Here is a 19,866-nt window from a genome sequence, read left to right on the forward strand (position 1 = left end):
TTGTTATACATATATGTATTTTCAGACATTGAACAACATACATTTTCAAAAATATATTTTTTTCAATATATTAAAGTTTAAAGAAATATACAAAAGGCATAGCGGGTTGATTTCAGGGTTTTTATAATTACCTAGCGTCATAGAAGTTTTTTTTATCATTCCACAGAAATGTGTAATACGTGTTTAATAATGTATATAGTTTTTTATATGACCCTATTTTTTGATAAAAGTTTTGCTTCATGAATTGCTCGGTCGATTTACCATATTTATAAAAAAAGGGTATAAAATACTTGGAAAATAACTGAAGGTAAATTTTGATAAGAGTAATATCTTGTCACTGCATAAATTTATTCTAATGAGCAACCCTTTTAACTTGCTGGTTGTTCAATTTGTTTTAAATTGTAAAATTTTATAGCATGACGTACTTATTAATAATTATATTTTAATAATTTTGTATTATAATATAAATATACTATATTTAAAAAAGGATTATTTTAAAAAAGTAATTATTTCATAAAGAATACAATATAATTAATTTATTCATAGAAAAAAGTTGATAAAATAAATGAAATTTCACCTTATAAAAAAGTTTGAAAGAAGTTGCCCATTTTTTACTTCTCGTAGGGCAAGTTATAGTAATCGTAAAAAAATCGAAAATGAAAATTTTTATATATCTTTACGTTTCAAAAGCTTCTGAACATTTCGGCATACTTAAAAAAAATGGATGTATGTGCGTGTGTATGTGTGTGTGTGTGTATGTGCGTGTGTGTGTATGTGCGTGTGTGTGTTCGGATACAAATTTTCGTCGACGATTTCGGGAACACGGATGAAGCGATTTGAATAATTCAAAAAACATTCGATTCGTATAGATAAGGAGACGTGCTGATTAGTTTTTGGCGAAGGCAGGTCTAGCCGTTCTGAAGATATCGGGCAAGTGCCAAAAACGTAACTCAGTTATTAAGACAACCGAGCTTCCGATTTGAATAATTCAAAAATCATTTTACTTGTACTAACATGATGAAGAACTGATCAAATTTTCATGAAGGTAAGTTTAGCGATTTCGGAGATCTAGTAAAAAAAGTAAAAAAAACTGCCGGTCAAAAATGATCATTAGACATATGCACAAGAAATTATCAGATATTTTATAGAGATTTTAACAATAAGTATAAATTTTGTTTACATTCCTATGGGTTCCGTACCAATGCTTAACCGTTAGACGGCGGCGCGGCGCTTACGCGCTTCGATATTTCGTCTCTTTGCAGTTAAAGCAGTACGATTGCTTTGAAAAAAAGTTCAGAATTTCGGAAAATACACTTCTCTTCAAAAAGTCTTTTTTTCAAAATAAAGTAAATTTTTGTCAAAAATTTATAGTTTAGACTTAGTCATTGTGTAAAGAGCCAAGTGATATGCTAGATTATGTTGCCCTCAGAGAGACAGCCGAATGGAAAGGGTTAATCATATTGTTAGTTTTTGTTATAATATAAAGACAACTTGTGTTATAATATGAGGCTAAAACTACAAAGTTGAAGAAATCATATGTATTATTTAATATGTATTACTTCTGGTGCATGTAAACGCAATTTAGGGATTATTTTTATGCCTCGACTTACTATTTTATATTTATGGCATTTAAATTTTAGTTAGATATAAAATGTAAAGCCTTGTACATTGGCGTTGGAATTTATGTATTTATTATCACATGAATTTAGTTTGTCATTGTCGTGCTCAACTCGCTGATGAATAATAATAATATATTTCAAAAGCGAGAATAAATGACAGTCATGCATTAATATACAAAGTGAGAGCTTTTCGCCATAATTATTTAATTTAATGTATCAGTTTTAATTGGGCCGTTCTGTTTTGTTCCACGTTAATAGTCTCTAATTAGCAGTATGAAGTTTTTGTGCGGCTGTGTAGATTATTATCATGCACTTCGGCGCTCTGTGTCCGCGTTATAGCACTGCGGGGCTCGGCGGCGGGCGCATGGGAATTACGTTGAATTAAAATGTCGCGCTGCTTTCAGCCCTGACTGTATTTAGTTGATTAATGTTTTCAATGTTCTAGCTTATAATTTGCATAGATGCCTAATTTTCTCCACCAAACTCAACAGTATGTACCGGTGGTTTTACGCTTCATGCAATCTAGGATAGACACTCTCCATAAAAAACAGATAAATGAATGATAAACCATGTGGTGCAAAGGGGGACGTGCATATAATATGAACCAGATGGTTACAATGCTTAATCGCTTAATTTGTATCCATTAGTTTGAATAAAATGACAGGTCAAGTTCACGAGGCGACAGAAAACTATGACAGAGAAAAACTGTTTTTTTATCTTTACCAACTTTGCCGTTAGTGCACTAATGGCAAAGGGACGGAAAACTTACAGCGCGAAGTCGATAAGTAAGATTAAAATATTTTTCAGAACAAAAACTTGTTGCGCGTGATAATGCCCATGCAAAAGTATAAGCAGTAGTAAAGGAATTTATGAAAATCATTCAGGAAAGCGGTTATTAAAAATTACAAATTGTAACATAAGTAATTATCAGATTTGCAAATAAGTAAGTGCGGTTTTACTTTTAGATGGTTCTGATTGAATTTTTAGAATTGCTATAGTAGAAAGTAGGCACTTTAGCTGCCAAAAGGATTTTTTTGCCGATGGAAAATCCAATTGGAAATTTTTGTCATATTTGGCTTTTTTATGTCTGCAAAGGTGAAAGGTGTCGCAAAAAGTTATGAGCAGTTTACGATGCCGATGCTTTAAAACAACGGCTAGTGGTTTGCCAAATTTTACTCTGACTATTTTTGAACTCAAAGATGGCAAACCTTCTGGTCGTCCAGTTGAAGTTGATTACAAAGGAACTATTTTCTTTAAACTCTTACCCATCGAACAATTCTGATGTCTACATTGGACAACTAACAAAATTAAACAACGCAGTTGAAGAAAATTGACAAACCGAAGAAGTGATTTATTATATTATTGACATCATATATTTTGGCCACTCAGCAATAATTGTTGAAGCTTACTCAGGTTATTTTGCCACATCCACCATATGGACCTTGTACTTTCTGATTACTTTTTGTTACAACATTTAAAAAAAACTACTTGAATGGTAAACATTCAATTAAGATGATGGTATCAAATTGTACCTGATTCAGTTTTTGCTAATGAAAACAAGAAGTTTTATGCCAGAAAAATGATGATGCTGCTTGAAAAATAACAAAAAGTTATTGGTCAAAATGGATAATGGGTTACAAAGTAGTTATTTTAGGTCTATGGAAAAACGTCTTTGATTTTCTGTCAAAATTCTGCCCTTACTTAACTTAGTTGTCATCCTGGATACTAGGAAATTATTAATTAAAAGTAGTAAATCTAGTAATAAATGTATACTTAATAAATTAATTAATTCATGCGATATTATTCATACATATAGTATTTCTAAATTTTATGAGTAACTCAAATTATATTAGTGTAATTTCAACTAAATGCTGCATATTTTTCAATTTATGTAAAGGACGAATATTTATTGATGCTACTTGAAAACATTTACTATTAATATATATATATATATATATATATATATATATATATATCAAATGTATTCTGAGTGGATAGATAGATATTAATTTAGAAATATGAACAAAACACTCTCTTTTTTGCACTAATTTCTCAGAGAATTCAGTTCAGATCAGTGAACGGCGTGTAACGGATAACACATAATGCTTATATAGGTTTCCATATTTTAGATTTTAAATTTATACCACACTGATGATGAGACAAACCTAGTCTCGAAACGTTTGTGAAATTATTATTTAATTACCAAGTGAAAACTGTTACCACTACTGCTTATCAACAGGCTACTCTTTCCATTTAGTAATTCACTTCGATTATTACGCCGGTGTAATTTCAACTAAATGCTGCATATTTTTCAATTTATGTAAAGGACGAATATTTATTGATGCTACTTGAAAACATTTACTATTAATATATATATAATATATATATATATATATATATATATATATATATAATAACAAATGTATTCTGAGTGGTAGATAGATATTAATTTAGAAATATGAACAAAACACTCTCTTTTTTGCACAATTTCTCAGAGAATTCAGTTCAGATCAGTGAACGGCGTGTAACGGATAACACAATGCTTATATAGGTTTCCATATTTTAGATTTTAAATTTATACCACACTGATGATGAGACAAACCTAGTCTCGAAACGTTTGTGAAATTATTATTTAATTACCAAGTGAAAACTGTTACCACTACTGCTTTCAACAGGCTACTCTTTCCATTTAGTAATTCACTTCGATTATTACGCCGGTATTCTATAAACAAGCTAGTTTACAGATACTACGAAGCTTATTTGTAACTTATTATATTTCTGGCCACCCAGTAATTATCTTCATTAGTAACAAAGCGTCTACAAATTTTTACGATACATCAGTTCGGACATACAGCATAACTCATTGACAGCTGCGGGCCGTACACCTGGCTTCGCTTTGGCTCGTGCCATCTCTCGATTAGCTCTCGGCGAAGAGCGATCAAGACTGACTCAGACGCGCGCACGATGATCGCCGAGGCTCGCGAGGACACTCGTGTCTGCGACCGCACCTGGCTTTGCTTGCTTAGTGCGTTTCTTGTCGATAATCACCTGGATTATTCGATCACTCGATTTGCACTGGTTTTGAAGACTCTGATTTTATCTTGGCGTATACAGAATTGGTAGAGAGGTAGAGACTTTTGCATATGTACCAAATTGCTTATTAACGTATTAATTCATATTATTTTTTTTCGAAGAAATGTTTTTATTAACTTCTCGAAGCTTGTGTTTTTGCCAAAAAATCTGATTTAATAATTTTATGTTTGTGAGTGATGAAATGGATGAAATGAAAGGTGTTAAACAAATTAATTTAACAAATAGAATTACGTATATCATAAGTATGTTGGAAAGACATCAATTGTATCGTTTATTTTTTTGTGAAAACGAATTTTTTTTTTCAAATAAACAATTAAATATTTTACCTAAATAGCTGATATTCTTTTCTTATTAACTTCCCGTGGGGCAAGTTATAGTAATCGCAAAAAAATCGAAAATGAAAATTTTTGCATTTCTCGACGTTTCAAAGGTTTCTGAACAGTTTGGCATACCTAAAAAAATGAATGTGTGTGTGTATGTATGTATGCATACTAATTTCCAGTCACGTTTCGGGCGCACGGATCAACCGAGTTGAATAGTTCAAAAAACATTCGATTCCTAGTAATAGGGAGATGAGCTGATTAGTTTTTGGCAAAGGTAGGTCCAGCAGTTACGGAGATTAAGAGCAAAGAGTGCAGAAAATAGAAATCGAGTTTTTGAGAGAACGGATTTTCCGATTTGAATGATCTAAAAAACATTCAATTAGTAATTATTGGGAGAAGTGTTTATTAGTTTTTGGCAAAGGCAGGTCCAGCCATTTCGATGATACGAAGCTAAATATGCAAAAAATGGCAGTTTTTGAGTGAACTAAGCGTCCGATTTAAATGATTCAAAGAACTTTCTGCTTGTCTTAACAAAATAATTGATTTTAGAAAAAAAATTGTTTTAACTTTTTTTTTCAAAAAAAAATTTTTTTGTATATCGAAAATTATTCAGATTTTATTTTTAATTCTGACTATAGTTCTAATATACTTACAAATAATTTCAACTTTGCAATTCAGTTTATATAATTCTTATAAATATTAGACAATGCTACAATATTAATAATAATCTATTTGAAAACATTTAGTATTCCTCGAATATTTCGTTACGGTACGGGAAGTTCCAGCAATTTGCCTTAAGGCATGATGCCATACACCTCACTAGTTTATTTCTATTTCAATCTTATTTATGTCATATTTACTTGTTTGTTTGAAAATTATTTTGTTTATTTTGCTATTTGCGTTGACGTTATATTAATAATCACCTGAATAATCCAGTAAACAGAATCAAGCATGCCGCATTAAATCTCACACATGTGAGCTTGATAGTAACGTCAATTTGCACACCATCGATTGGTGCATTTCCCCATAACTGTATATGTATTAACATCTCATTCTTGGAACTCGAACGCAGATTCTTGCGCATTCACGAGGTTAATGTTTATTCCTTTCGCCACCTGTAATAATTAAATAATCATTCGTACGGGGAGATTTTTCCTTTTGAAGTAGACACATTTTTTTGTTTTGTTTCTGGCGCTTAATTTTTGCTACGTTCTAAATATTTGTTATATTCCTTAATTTGGATCAGCAATATAAGACTAGTGGTCCTGACATTGTGCCTTAAGGCAAATTGGTGGAACTTCACGTACCGTATTTAAAAATTTTGGCACGGAACCTGACAAAATTTACACAAATGTGTACACATTATTAAAATCTCTATAAAATATCTTATAATTTGATGTACATATGTCCAATAAACATTTTTGACCGCCAAATGACATTTTTTAACTTATTTTTATTGAGAGTCCATAACCGCTAGACCTGCCTTCCCAAAAATTAATCAGTTCTTCATCTTGTCAATACAAGTAAAATGTTTTTTGAATTATTAAAATCGGACGCTCCGTTCTCTTAAAAACTGAGTTACCGTTTTTGGCACTTTTTTCCCGTATCTACGGAACGGCTAGACCTGCCTTTGCCAAAAACTAATCCTCACGTCTCCTTAGCAATACAAATCGATTGTTTTTTGAATTATTTAGATCGGTTGATCGATGATATAGAAAGCTAGTGGTGCTTGGTATCGTGCCTTAAGGCAAATTGCTACAAATTTCCGTACCATAATTGGACAAAAATTAGATTTGAGAGAGAATTTGAAAATCCAATTCAAGTCGGTTCAATACATACCATCGAAAATGTTGAAGATATTTGCTTGAACTCATGTAAGTGAAATTCTAACATTATGATACAGAACCTTTAATTCTTTTTTCTGGATGTCCTAAACCGCTGGACCTGCCTTGCAAAAAATATAACCAATTTTTCTTCGCCAATATGAGCAAAATATTTTTGAATTATTCTAATCGGATGATCCATGCTCTCCCACACACACACGCGCATACGCACTTGCATCCATTTTTTCTAAGATATGCCAAAATGTTCAGAAACCTTTGAATCGTACAGATATATAAAAATTTTCATTTTCGATTTTTTGGCGATTACTATAACTTACCCTACGGGAAGTTAATAATACCTAGGCGTCCCGCGTTCTCACACCTACGAACGCATACGTAAGCGGCATGAAATCACGCGGGCGTCTGACAACGTGTCAACAGTGGTTTTCGTCAACGCGGACATGAATGCGACATGTGTGTTTGTCTATATCGCGTCTTTTAGCCGCTCGATCTATTTATACAAACGACCGTGAAGTTCACATCCAAAATAGCATGTTCGTGAAGCTTTTTGATTAACTCGTTTATTCATTGATGAAAACACAGGGCGATGAAATTGCACTCCAACATGTTGGGCTTATTAAGATAAACATATGATGGGCATGTTGGATTTATTAAGATCATCGTGATGAGGATATCAATTTTATTTGTGGCCGTGAGCGGTCATAGTTTTTGAGAAATACAAAGTTATTCTTTAATGAACACTACTGTAAAACATAAGTAAAATCAAAACATAAGATGAAATTTTTTGCATATCTTTACGTTTTAAGTTCTTCTGATTTTTTGCATACCTTAGCAAAAATGCATATAAGTGCGTATGCATATGTGTGTGAGAGAGAGAGCACGGATCATCCGATTAGAATAATTCAAAAATATTTTACGCGATTTGGCGAAGAAATAATTGGTTACATTTTTAGCAAGGCAGGTCCAGCGGTTTAAGAGATTCGGAAAAAGAATAAAAAAAAAGTTTAAAAAAATGCCATTTAACGGACAAAATTAATTATTATAGTATTTTTAATAATAAGTACAGATTTTGTTTCTCACTCTTTAGGTTCTGTATCATAATGTTGGAAGTTTACTTACATGAGTTCAAGCAAATATCTTCAACATTTTCGATGGTATGGATAACCGACTTGAATGGGTTCTCAAAATATCTCTCAAATCTAATGTTTGTCCAATTATGGCACGCGAAGTTCTAGCAATTTGTCTTAAGGCACGATACTAAGCACCACTAGCTTTCTATATTATTGATTAACTACGTGGTTTAATTTAAGTGGATGCAGGATATGTTAATTCCGAGAGTACTACAAAACCTCTGTTTAAAACTGGGGCCTTTGTAATTGATCAGTTTATTACAGCGACTAGTAATAGTTACGGTCTAACCGCACTATTTTGTTATATACAATCATTCAAAATGTTAATATGTACAATTACATTAACATGCATTACAACTCAGTCATACCACGAAAGGTACATGCTACGGTGTATGTTTCATAATTATTTTGATCAATGTCATTTAATACTGTTTTCACATGATGTTACGTTTGATGATCTTATTGTTTATACATGCAAGCACGGATTTTGCACGTGTAATTTACAAATGTTCCATTCTTCGAATATTTTAGTAGGCATTAGTGATGTTGACTAATCATTTTATTCTAAGAAATTATTTATTGTGTATTGAACAACGTGCAAAATCGGCACCTTAGCCACACCCGCCGTTCATTTAAGTCAAACGTGCTTGGTATCAAGCACGTTTTGCGATTACAAATCACAATTCAGGTTGTAAAAGGTACTTGTTTGTATGCAGTCGATTCGCGTGAATATCAATTATAGTCAAGTAATGCTCAGTAAGACTAATAAAAAGCTTGCCTAATCAGATTGAAACGAACAAATGTGTGTTATTTTAATTTTTGCATGATTACAACACGCAATGCTTCATTAAATTATAATTTTGCGAGGTGCTACTGAATTATACTGCTGGTAATGAGTGGTTAATACTGCTATTTAAGTGAATTATCCTTTAACATTCAAAGAAAATTAAATATTACAAAAATTAAAATTCACAATTAGTAAACACAATATACAACAGTTTTATTTTATGTACGATTTCCAGTAAACAATAAATGAGATTCTTTACCCTTTTTACTTCCACCCGCAGAGAACAAATTTAAAACAGATTACATTTGCCTTTTCTGCCATCTGTCCAATAAATTTTACAAGGTAGTACCGAAGAACTGGATAAAATCTTGTTGCTGTTATTGTTGCGTATATATTATTTAATTCAAAATTAATGAATTCACTTACACACGAATGATGCTAGCCTTCTGAGAGTCGTACATTATAAATCCGGTACTCCGTCTGCCCTGGAAAACTTTTCCCAGTGAGCCGCGTGCCCTTTTCAATGTCTTTTGTGAATTCAATAGCAAAAGGGTGGAACATCCTCGCAAGATCGAGGAAGGCTTGATAATAGACATGAATATGGTATAAATCTTACTCAGTATAAATCAATTCACAAATATTGCAATCCTGTTATAATTAAATTATTTTTAATACTCTTACCAAATTCTGTAAACTGATCTATTCACAAAAAATTCACCCAAATTTGCAGATTCCACGAAGATTGCATTTTAATGTTTATAGTTGTGATATAATTTATTTTATTTTCTTTAATGTCTGCGCCTACTCCTTGATATGACATATTTTGTAGTACTTAAAATGTCTAAATTTAATACCAATCCAGTGATTGGCCGTCTGGGTTTGGTGGTAAAAATTCAACATGATCTGTTAAATTTGACCTCTGACTCTTGGTCTAAGAAGGTCTTGGAAACAAAACAGCACAAGAGTTACTAAATCGTTTTCAGTGTTCTGGTTGTACTTGTTCATCGTTTGTTAAATATATTCGTCTATACAGATATAATCCCGATTAGCATGGAATTAATTATTCAAGTAACGACAGAGGCGCAAGGTTTTATTATACTGTTGTCATTTCGTAATATTATGTTTGGGGAAATTATATGGTGATAGTAAATCACTATAGTAGCTTAAGTTATTACGTTTATTCTTGTAATTACCCTTAAGAATCCAGCAATAAGACAGTTTGTTATTCCTACTAAAGTAAGTAATTATAAATATCATAAACAGTATGAAATTAAATGTTATGTTGAAAATGTATATGAAATAATGTCGCGTCTTCTGTAGACAATATAAACATTTTATACATGATATTGTTATGATGTTGGAACTCTGAAATTATAACATTTGCAGGTTTATGGTGTAATTATTAAGTGACTTAAAAAGCTGCAATGACCAACAAAATTATTACCGAGTTGAACTATAATGCCAGACATTAGCATTAGTACTTGAAAATGTTTATTGAAGATAGTTTTGAGTTACTTTTCAAAATGGAAATGAATTACTGAAAATGGCACAGTCTTTTCTGCTATCAAGGTGATAATAAGCATGTAGACAAAAATAAAAATACTCGTATTTGTTATATGAAATTTTCAAAAATTGTCAACTTAATTTTGTATAATTCTAATTATATTAATTTTTATGAGCTGTCTTTGCTATCGAACATCTTAGCTTTTTTTTCGAAAGTGCAACCCAACAGTCAACCTTCGTTCCATGTGTATATTATATATATATATATAATATATATATATATATATATATATATATTTTCATATGTATACCTAATAGTTGCGGCAATGCACACCAATTTTTACTGGAGATCTTTAACCTCAAGTGGAAATTCGACATCATACTGCTTGATATCGAGCTGTCCGAGGTTTTGATCAAACCAATTAACAATTTAATAAATAAATATCAATTATAACAATTTATCGAATACAGTAGACGAGCATAATTTTATTTATCTCTTTGTGTTTATCTGAAGAATTCGTGTTTACACAAGACCATATTTTTCCCTCCGGCTGGCTGTCCATTAGGCTGGCGTGTCTGATAGGCCGAGTATTGGTTTATCAACCGGAACAATTTAATTAATATTTGATCTGACCCTCTGTCTGCCACATGCTGTATCTATAACATTCTATCGAGAGATCCACGTATTTTAAAAGTTTCACATTTGCGTGCTCTCTTCAGTTAAATCGTGCCCTCACGAAAATCTATTAAGAATTATGGGCGTTTGTAGACGGATCTTTTATAATAGGGCAGTTAATCATTTATCTCATCGTTAGCATTGACCTAAAATAGATTTTTCCAGAGTATCATAATTTTAATAATGTATTATATAAATTTTAATGTGGAAGTTTTCCGTAATAAATCTACATTTAATTAAAACTCAACAAGGTTACGTCAATAACACACAAAAGTATGTGAAATATTTAATTTTAAAATTATAGAATTCGCTCTGCAGTTGCGAATGAGAAACTTTTATATGATGGAGTATCTCAACCTTATTATATTTTGGAAGATTTATTAAAGCATGAAGCATTGCATAAATTTAATCAAATGCTAAGTTTGTTACAAATTGAGGAAATGTTATTTTTAATTTTTTGGACTTATACTTTATATGTAATAGAATTTTAACGTATTTAATTAAATAATTTAATTTTTATATTTCCATTTAATTTATAAAAAATATATTGTGCCCAAAGTATTAAAAGTTGTGTAAGATTCTTAATAATTTATTTTAATGAAACATATTTATTAATCCATTAGTCCATTAATTTTATATGTCGGTTTTAAATCCAATTGTGCTTTCCAATGCGTTGATCCATTTTTGCGTTTTTTATCATTTTGTTTGTTTTAGACTGGTTAACCAAAACAACGGGATCTGAATCAGAGGTTTCGGGTTCGATCCTACTTAGAGCAGCCTGTTGTCAACAGTTTTTAATTGATAATATATATAGCAAGTAAAAATAGTCCTCATCCATCCACCCTATAACAGAAATTCTAATAATAATTTATTACACAGAGATGGGATAACTGTTTGGGTTGCCATTTGTAGAAGTGACTAGTATTAGGTAAAATCAACTTAACAGCTTATAGAACTGTATAAGTTCTGAATGCTGTTAAAAAATAGAGTTTTGTAAACTAGCACATTCGGCCACTTAGTTTTTTTTTTTCAAATTTTGTTTATTTCCTCATTCTTTTAACGCAGTTTTTCAGTTTATATCGATTGGGATATAGATCCAAGTAGTTTATAACTTATTAACTTCGTGTGGGTTTTTTTTATTTCCATTGCTTTTGATTACCACCATTAATGAGTTATTTATATGCGCTTAATCAAATTGTTAATTCAAAGACATCCGTCACAAGTTGCTGCTGAAGCTGTCATAGCAAAGGCGGCATCTTCGTTGATTGACCCGGCTTAAAGACTCGAGTACCGCGTTGCACTCTAGGCTTTTCTCAATCGACGGCTCACTGATTAATTAGTTTCATTGAAAATTGTCTTCATTAATTGTCCACGATGAAGGATCCTCAAGTGTATTTCTCGTGTGCGTGCCTGTCGTTCACTTATGCCGACATGTCAAAACTGTGTCGAGTTGAATGAATCGTTTCTCTGTCGTATTCGCGATGCGAAACTTCAGTTATTGTTCAGCCGCTGGATTTGTTTGCTGCTTATAGTCATTTGGGAATAAACTTCATGGACTTTTGTTTTATGCGCTGTATAAAGTTTTAAACTTCACAGCATGTGTTTATTTCTATTGTTGGTTCTATATTTTATATTGATATCGCAAACTTTAGACCGCGTTATTGACCATCGAAAATGAAAAATACTAAACGGAGATTTGAACTTTAGACATGTTTTGCAATGATTTTTAAAGATTTTATTGATGCAGCAATGCTAGGGGGAAGCCTATTTTCTCTTGGAAAAATATTGCAAACTTAATTTCCCAGTAAAAACCGATTTCACTACTGATTGACATCACCTGGAACATCATTAGTGATTGACATCACTAATCCAAGGGGGGGACTCCTTCTCCGTTATAATATTTATTGCAATATTTATGAATTATCAATTTATATGCATTATAATATTATGTGCAATAGTTTGTAGTTGTAAGTTTGAAAGTAACAGTTATTAGTGCGAATCAATTGAATAGATGACTCTATGAGAAGAATAATCTCTCTTAGTCAGTAAAACGCGGCTATGATGTTTGCAAATATATGTAATGATTGGTCAGCCCTTTGAGAATGGTATATAATATAGGGAGAAGTCCCGTAAAGCCGGACGGCACTTAAAGCCGGACACTCTATTTAACACGTATTATTTAAGCGAGTATAAATCTTTTTATTTCAAAATACAGGTGAAAGGGGCGCGGAGGGCACACAGGTGCAGGATCATGCGCTAAGACTCACCTGTGACGCACACGGCCACGGCGGGAGCAACCATTTGTTGTTTTAGGCGTAAAAACACGGCATCACCTAAATATCGATGGAAATAATTCTAGTGTATTTATGCATTTATATTTGAGTGGCATTCGGAAATAAAAGCAGTATTTCATTGTTATCCGTAAAATGGTAGAATATTATTAGATATTTTAAACAATTTTAGTAGGTACCACCAAATGAACAAAATGTCCCTTAGCACCGGACACTAAGTCTTACCTTAGCGCCGGAAGTAAACACATTGATATTTCTTATGAGAATTGACGTATTTTATTCTGATTATTTAATTTTGTTCTGTATGTGTGCTAACGGTCACTACATACCCTCATTTTTCGTATTTCCTAGTCAAAAAATGAAAATCTTATGATGAATGCTCCAGCTGAGAGCATCAGTGTGGCCCAGCCAAAAGGGTGGATAATTAATGATTTTTTTTGCAATATCTGAGAATATTTGTTAAACGCAAATGTGCAGACATTCCAGAGTGTGGAGATGGCTACATATGTGTTCCATGCTGGTTATTTCAAAATGTCCGGTACTAGGTGCCACTCTGTAAAATCATATTTTTTGTTACCAAAGTTTGATTGGTAGTATTATTTATTGTTTAGCAAAGATTGCGATTTTGTTAATTTAGTTTGATTTCTAACTTTGTTATCTAAGATAAGTCATAATTTAATAAACATTTCGTACAATATTTTTTTATTTATTTATAAATAACCTTAGATGTCCGGCACTCGAGGACTTTCCCCTATGATTTAGCAAGAATACACAAGTGATTAAAATATTATTTACTATTTTCATTTCACTCAAATATAAATTTAAGACATTTTTCATCTAAAATTTTATGGTACAAAATTTTTAATAAAATGCATAAATTGTCGTATGCATTTCAGTATGTAAGAGAAACACGAACTTGCTGACACGCTTTATACTCAATTTTATGTTCGGTCTTTTTATGGCATAATAAATATGGAGATATAATCTAACCCTATAAAAAATTTAGTGTTATACCAATTGTAAGCCTCCGTACCAAGGAAACATTTTAATAAAATAAAGTGAAATTCCATGTTTATCTCTTTGCTCATATAGGTTATCAATCAATTAAATTAAATGAATACATTACAACATCACATTTGGACGTTTGGCGTCAAAGTCATGAGATAGGCAAATTAACATTTTCAAATTTTAGAATTTTATAAGGATATCATTGCCTTCAAACATAAACGTGTTAATAATTTACATACTATGTAGGCTGCCGTGTATTTACGTGGGTTTGTTACCATAAGCTGTTTTTAATGATTCTCTATTCCAAGAACTACCAACTAATTAGACCAAGAAATATTATGAATCATCTACAAATACATTCGTCCGCCTTGTTGATAGATTTAAATTAATAACAAAGTGCACTTATGTCTCGATAAAATTACAACCCATTGTTACAGCATCTCGATTGTTGAAACACTTTATGTAAATTACAATGACCTGGTCCTGTGATGATCCCATCGTTGACACCAAGCGCTGACTTTAAAAACGGTGCTTTGTATAAATACACCGATATGTGTCGTGTGATTCCTGTATGATTTTTTATATGGTTTTGTTGGTACGACCCAACCGTGGATAACAAAGGACCAGCAAATGAACAAATGTTTATTTAAAAAAATACGCCAGAGCGCTATTGTCCTGCTGTTTGTTATCTTTTGACATTTTGTTGCGCTGCCGTGTATGCTGTTGCTCAATTTGGTTACGTTATAAATACAGTGTTTTATGGGGATGTAGTAGTTATTTTGAACATAGAACGTATTTAGAGAAAACTAACAACTATTCAACATTTCTCACAATTTATATGTGCAATGCATATGAATTTATGGATACACACTCCTTATATATTTATGATATTTACAACTTATCAATTAAGGGGGTATTCTAGTGTAGAGCGGTAAATTTGAGGTCATTTTTAAGTGTCGTAATAAAAGCAATGAATGTTTTTACTATCCATTTTTTATCACTTGTTTATTAATATTATTAAAATACAAACCAAAGATTAAAAAATAAAAAAATTGAAAATTGTAAAAACTGGCAGCTGATGAAATGGGTGGTCTCACAAAAATGGCACCTCAGTCTTGACATGATTTCAGCCCTCCTAGCCATCGGAAATGCAAAAAATAAAAAGATTATTAATCTACAATGATGTCGCAATCGCCCGAACTAGCGATGAGTAAATTTTTTTTTACAAATTGGCGACTGTTGAGAAAAAAAGTGTTTTTTTTACTGTTTTTTGAGTTTCTCTATTTTTTAAAAATAGTAAAAATTAGAATTTGGGGATAATTTTAGTTCGGGCTATAGATAGGTCTCTAAACAAGACTCTCTGAACATTTAAAGTGAATCGGTCGGTTAAAAATCGTGTCAACAATACTGAAAAAGTCTGTTCTGAGAAAAACGCATTTAAAGTTTTGCGTGAAGCCAAACCAGTATGGAGACCGAGTCAGTAAAATGCCTATATCTCCAAAAATAATTCAAATTTTCAAAAACCTTCTCGTACCCATATTCTTAGATAGTTAAACTTTGAAAATATGAAATAAAAAAAATGATTTATTTATTTCTACATTAGAATACCCCCTTAAAATATTGAATTTAAAAACAAATATGTTCGATACTCTCAAGTTTAATAGATTATGATTTAAAATTTTGGAATTGGATCAAGACATTACAATAGATTCTCCAACTTCTTTTTTTGTATATCGAAAATAATTCAGATTTTAATTTTAATTGTGGTTAAAGTTCTAAAGCTCACCTTAATACTTTAAAAAAATAATTTTAACTTTGCAATTCAATTATATAATTCTTGTAAATATTAGACAATTCGAAAACATTTACAATTCCTCGAACATCCTCATATATCCATTTATTTTGAGTACATTTTCTTATGCTAATTGTTCGTATCAATTTTACAATATCGTTCAAAAACTTTTGCAGAATAAATCGGATAGACAAATCTATAAAAATGATATGTGTGTGAAATTTTATTAAATTTTCATTTCTCGACACATTAGGATTCCGTAGTATATCAAACAGCGGATTATTAGCTTTTGTCTGTCACAGGTAACATAATACTATACCGATTTAGGCGATTTACGTGAAATAATGGAGGATGCGCGGTCGGCGATTTTCATTAATTCAATAGGGTACATTAACCCAGCAGCGCGAAACATTTTGCCGTCGTGTTAATTAACTGACGCGCTTCGGTGATGGTGTTGTTTTAATTTGTTGTGTCGTTAGCAACAGAATCGCGTTACATTTAATAACACGCATAGTCTGCGGATAGATCAAAGCCTGTCACGCATATCAGGCTTACCCTTTTCGCAAAATACTTTTAATTATTTAACGCCTTTGTTGACTCTGGTCAACTCTATGCCCTATTCTACGAAATGGTGTAGGTAGTTCGATGCTTTTTAGGTTTCAAAGTTCCGAATACGAGAACTTCGCGGACATTGTTGTCGTTACTCGGAATTATTGACATGTTATTTAATTAGTTTGTCGTCGACCGTAGAAAGAACATTGATGTTTGACATGTTGCAAAAGTTTTACGTATTGACAGCCTCACTTGTATTTGTACGCAGCCAACGTATTTCATCAAGAAGAATTGTCACAGGCGAAGTTGACAAAAGATAAAATCTATTTGATACAACTTTTATGGATATACTTATTATTTATACTTTGAATAAAATATAATACAAATCTATAGATTACATATTTAGTTTTTCATCAGAATCAGAGCTGTCAATAAGCTATAAGTAAGATTTTGTGAGAAAAATGTTTTATTGAAAGGAAATTATTTAGCTAATATATAGAATATTTTTAATAATTACTATACATATTTTAATTATATTTGTTTAATGTCGCATGAAGATTTTCAATTTGGTTTTTTGAAAGTTAAACATTACGGAGCCAATTTTCAGGTAAAATAGACATTTCAGAAAACCGTTTTCGAATTTTAATTTTACTAAAAAACCGGTTTTAACTGGTTTTCGAATTTTATATAGAAAATAACTTTCTCGAATATTCTGTAATTTATCCGCAAATTTAGTGTAATTTACTGTTTGACTGAATTTATTTATTGTTCAATTTTATAGATAGTAAACAAAATTATTTCAATTTTAATTAGAACTCAAAAATAATAGTTTATCATGATTAAATAACTTTGAAAATAATTATTCGTTATTCATACATCATTTTCATATATAAGAATGAAAATATTTTGATAGTAAAAGGAAAGTTTTCGAATAAATAAAAATAATACATTTTTAAATAAAAAAGCGTTAAATTGAAAAGAAATAAAAAAATATTAGATACATGTTGATACATACTTGTTAATATAAATTTTAGTTTTAAAAACAATTAAGCTAAACTCGGGTATTGTCTGTTCCGAGCAATTTTAATTAATTAATTTAAACATTCTATTTGTTTTTTTATTTAATAAAATATGATTTGAAAAATTGAGAACGCCTATTGAATTGCTACTTAGACGTGTCCTTTGTTCATTTTTTTTGAAATAGAAAATATTCTCATATTTGCGACCAAATTATGCTTAATTGTTTTTATAGCCTGATATAGTTCTAAGTTTTTTGTTCTTTAATTTGTGGCTTCTAGGGTATAAAACTCTATTTTTTAAGTTTGAGTAGATCAAGTTACTTCTTCAAGAAGAAGTCACACTGATTTAAATTAATATTTACACTGGTATAAAAATCTAAATTAATATATACAAAACATTTCTGGGAACCATTGCAGACTGATCAGATATCAAATGCTATTGAACCGATATGATTTCAAGAATCAAAACGCTTTCGTCTATCTTTTATATTTGGTATGTTTGTCATTTTCCATTATACAGTGAAAACCGACTTTTTTCACCAAAAAAACGGTTTTCGAATTCCATAATTTTCTCCAAAAAACCGGTTTTTAAAACCTAAATGGGTACCGTTATGGTTCTTGTACAGTACATGTATTTTGTACTAACAATAATTTGTAGAGAAAATATTCATAATTCACACATTCATATTAACATTAAACTTTGTGGTTAGAGTACACTTGAAAATAAAGCAAACTCACTATTATCTATTATTTTATAGAAAGACTTGTAATGTAAAGTATAAGTATTAGATTTATTGATGTTGATTGTAATTATAAATTTATAAATACAGTTGCACATTGAAATATGAAATATATGTATAAATGATAGATTATCGAATCAGAATAATGCGTGGTAAAATAAATAACAAGCAATAATACCCAACATTTAAAATGAAATAATTCTAATTTATCAGCGTTAATATTGATAAACAATTAATTTTACATCTATTATTCAATACATAATTTAGTGCCCAAATAAATTGATTTATGATTCCGGTAATACGCAATTGCCTATAGAAATTTGTACATGAAAATAAGCGTTGTACATTGAGATATTTTTTTAACAAATTGATTTCCCCATTTATTTTTGCCATATTGAAATCATCTCAGCTCCAGAGAATAGGAGCAAGGAGTTATATTTATACCTTGTCAAGTGCACATTTACGAATGCGTTAGTACTTGACGTTCAGAAATCTCAAATTACACGTAACATTTTGTTGTGGTTTTGGAGGCGTTATTGAACTCCGTCGGTCTATAGTTAGACCTGGGCCTATAATGAAAAGCTTAAGCGACGATATGTTTCTCATTTCTAGAGGATGTTAAATAATTTGAAAGCGATGATTGAACACCAACGACGAAGGTTTGAAATATGCCACAATCTGGCTGCAATTTGTTGCTAAAGCAATATTCGTATATCGTAGTTAACTCGACTGGGTAACTGATTTATTGGTAGTAAATATTCAATACACTAATGCGACAATAGAATTATATGCTAGTTTTATTTATTAGAAACCATTGTTGAACATTTGAAAATAAAACTAGTTGGGTGTATGGCATCGTGCCTTATTGCAAATTGCTGGAACTTCTCATACCGTAACGAAATGTTCGAGGAATACTGAAAGTTTTGAAATAGATTTTTATTAATATTGTAACATTGTCTAATATTTATAAGAATTATATAAACTGAATTGCAAAGTTGAAATTATTTATTCAAAGTATATTAGAACTTTAGTCAGAATTAAAAATAAAATCTGAATTATTTTCGATATTCAAATTTTTTTTTGAAAAAAAAAAATAATTGAAAAAAAGTTGAAACAAAATTTTTTTCCAGAAGTAATTATTTGTTAAGACAAGCAGAAAGTACTTTGAATCATTGAAATCGGACGCTTAGTTCTCTCAAAAACTGCCATTTTTTGCACATTTAGCTCCGTATCTTCGAAATGGCAGGGCCTGCCTTTGCCAAAATCTGATAAACACTTCTCCCAATCATTACTAATTGAATGTTTTTAGATCATTCAAATCGGATGCTCCGTTCTCTCAAAAAACACGATTTCTATTTTCTGCACTCTTTGCTCTTTGTCTCCGTAACTGCTGGACCTGCCTTTGCCAAAAACTAATCAGCTCATCTCCCTATCAATAGAATCGAATGTTTTTTGAACATTCAAATCAGTTGATCCGTGCGCCCGAAAA

At 31.1% G+C, this 19,866-nt stretch overlaps 1 protein-coding gene across 1 annotated transcript in view; it reads right to left on the reverse strand.

Annotated features, from left to right (window-relative positions):
- Positions 1–19,866, reverse strand: part of LOC113368157 — a 501,979-nt gene that overhangs the window by 395,757 nt on the left and 86,356 nt on the right. The window lies entirely within an intron of this gene.

This window comes from Ctenocephalides felis, unplaced genomic scaffold (assembly GCF_003426905.1).
Source record: "Ctenocephalides felis isolate EL2017-DRISC unplaced genomic scaffold, ASM342690v1 CF-g0.4_SCAFFOLD_01170, whole genome shotgun sequence".
Lineage (NCBI taxonomy): Eukaryota > Metazoa > Arthropoda > Insecta > Siphonaptera > Pulicidae > Ctenocephalides > Ctenocephalides felis.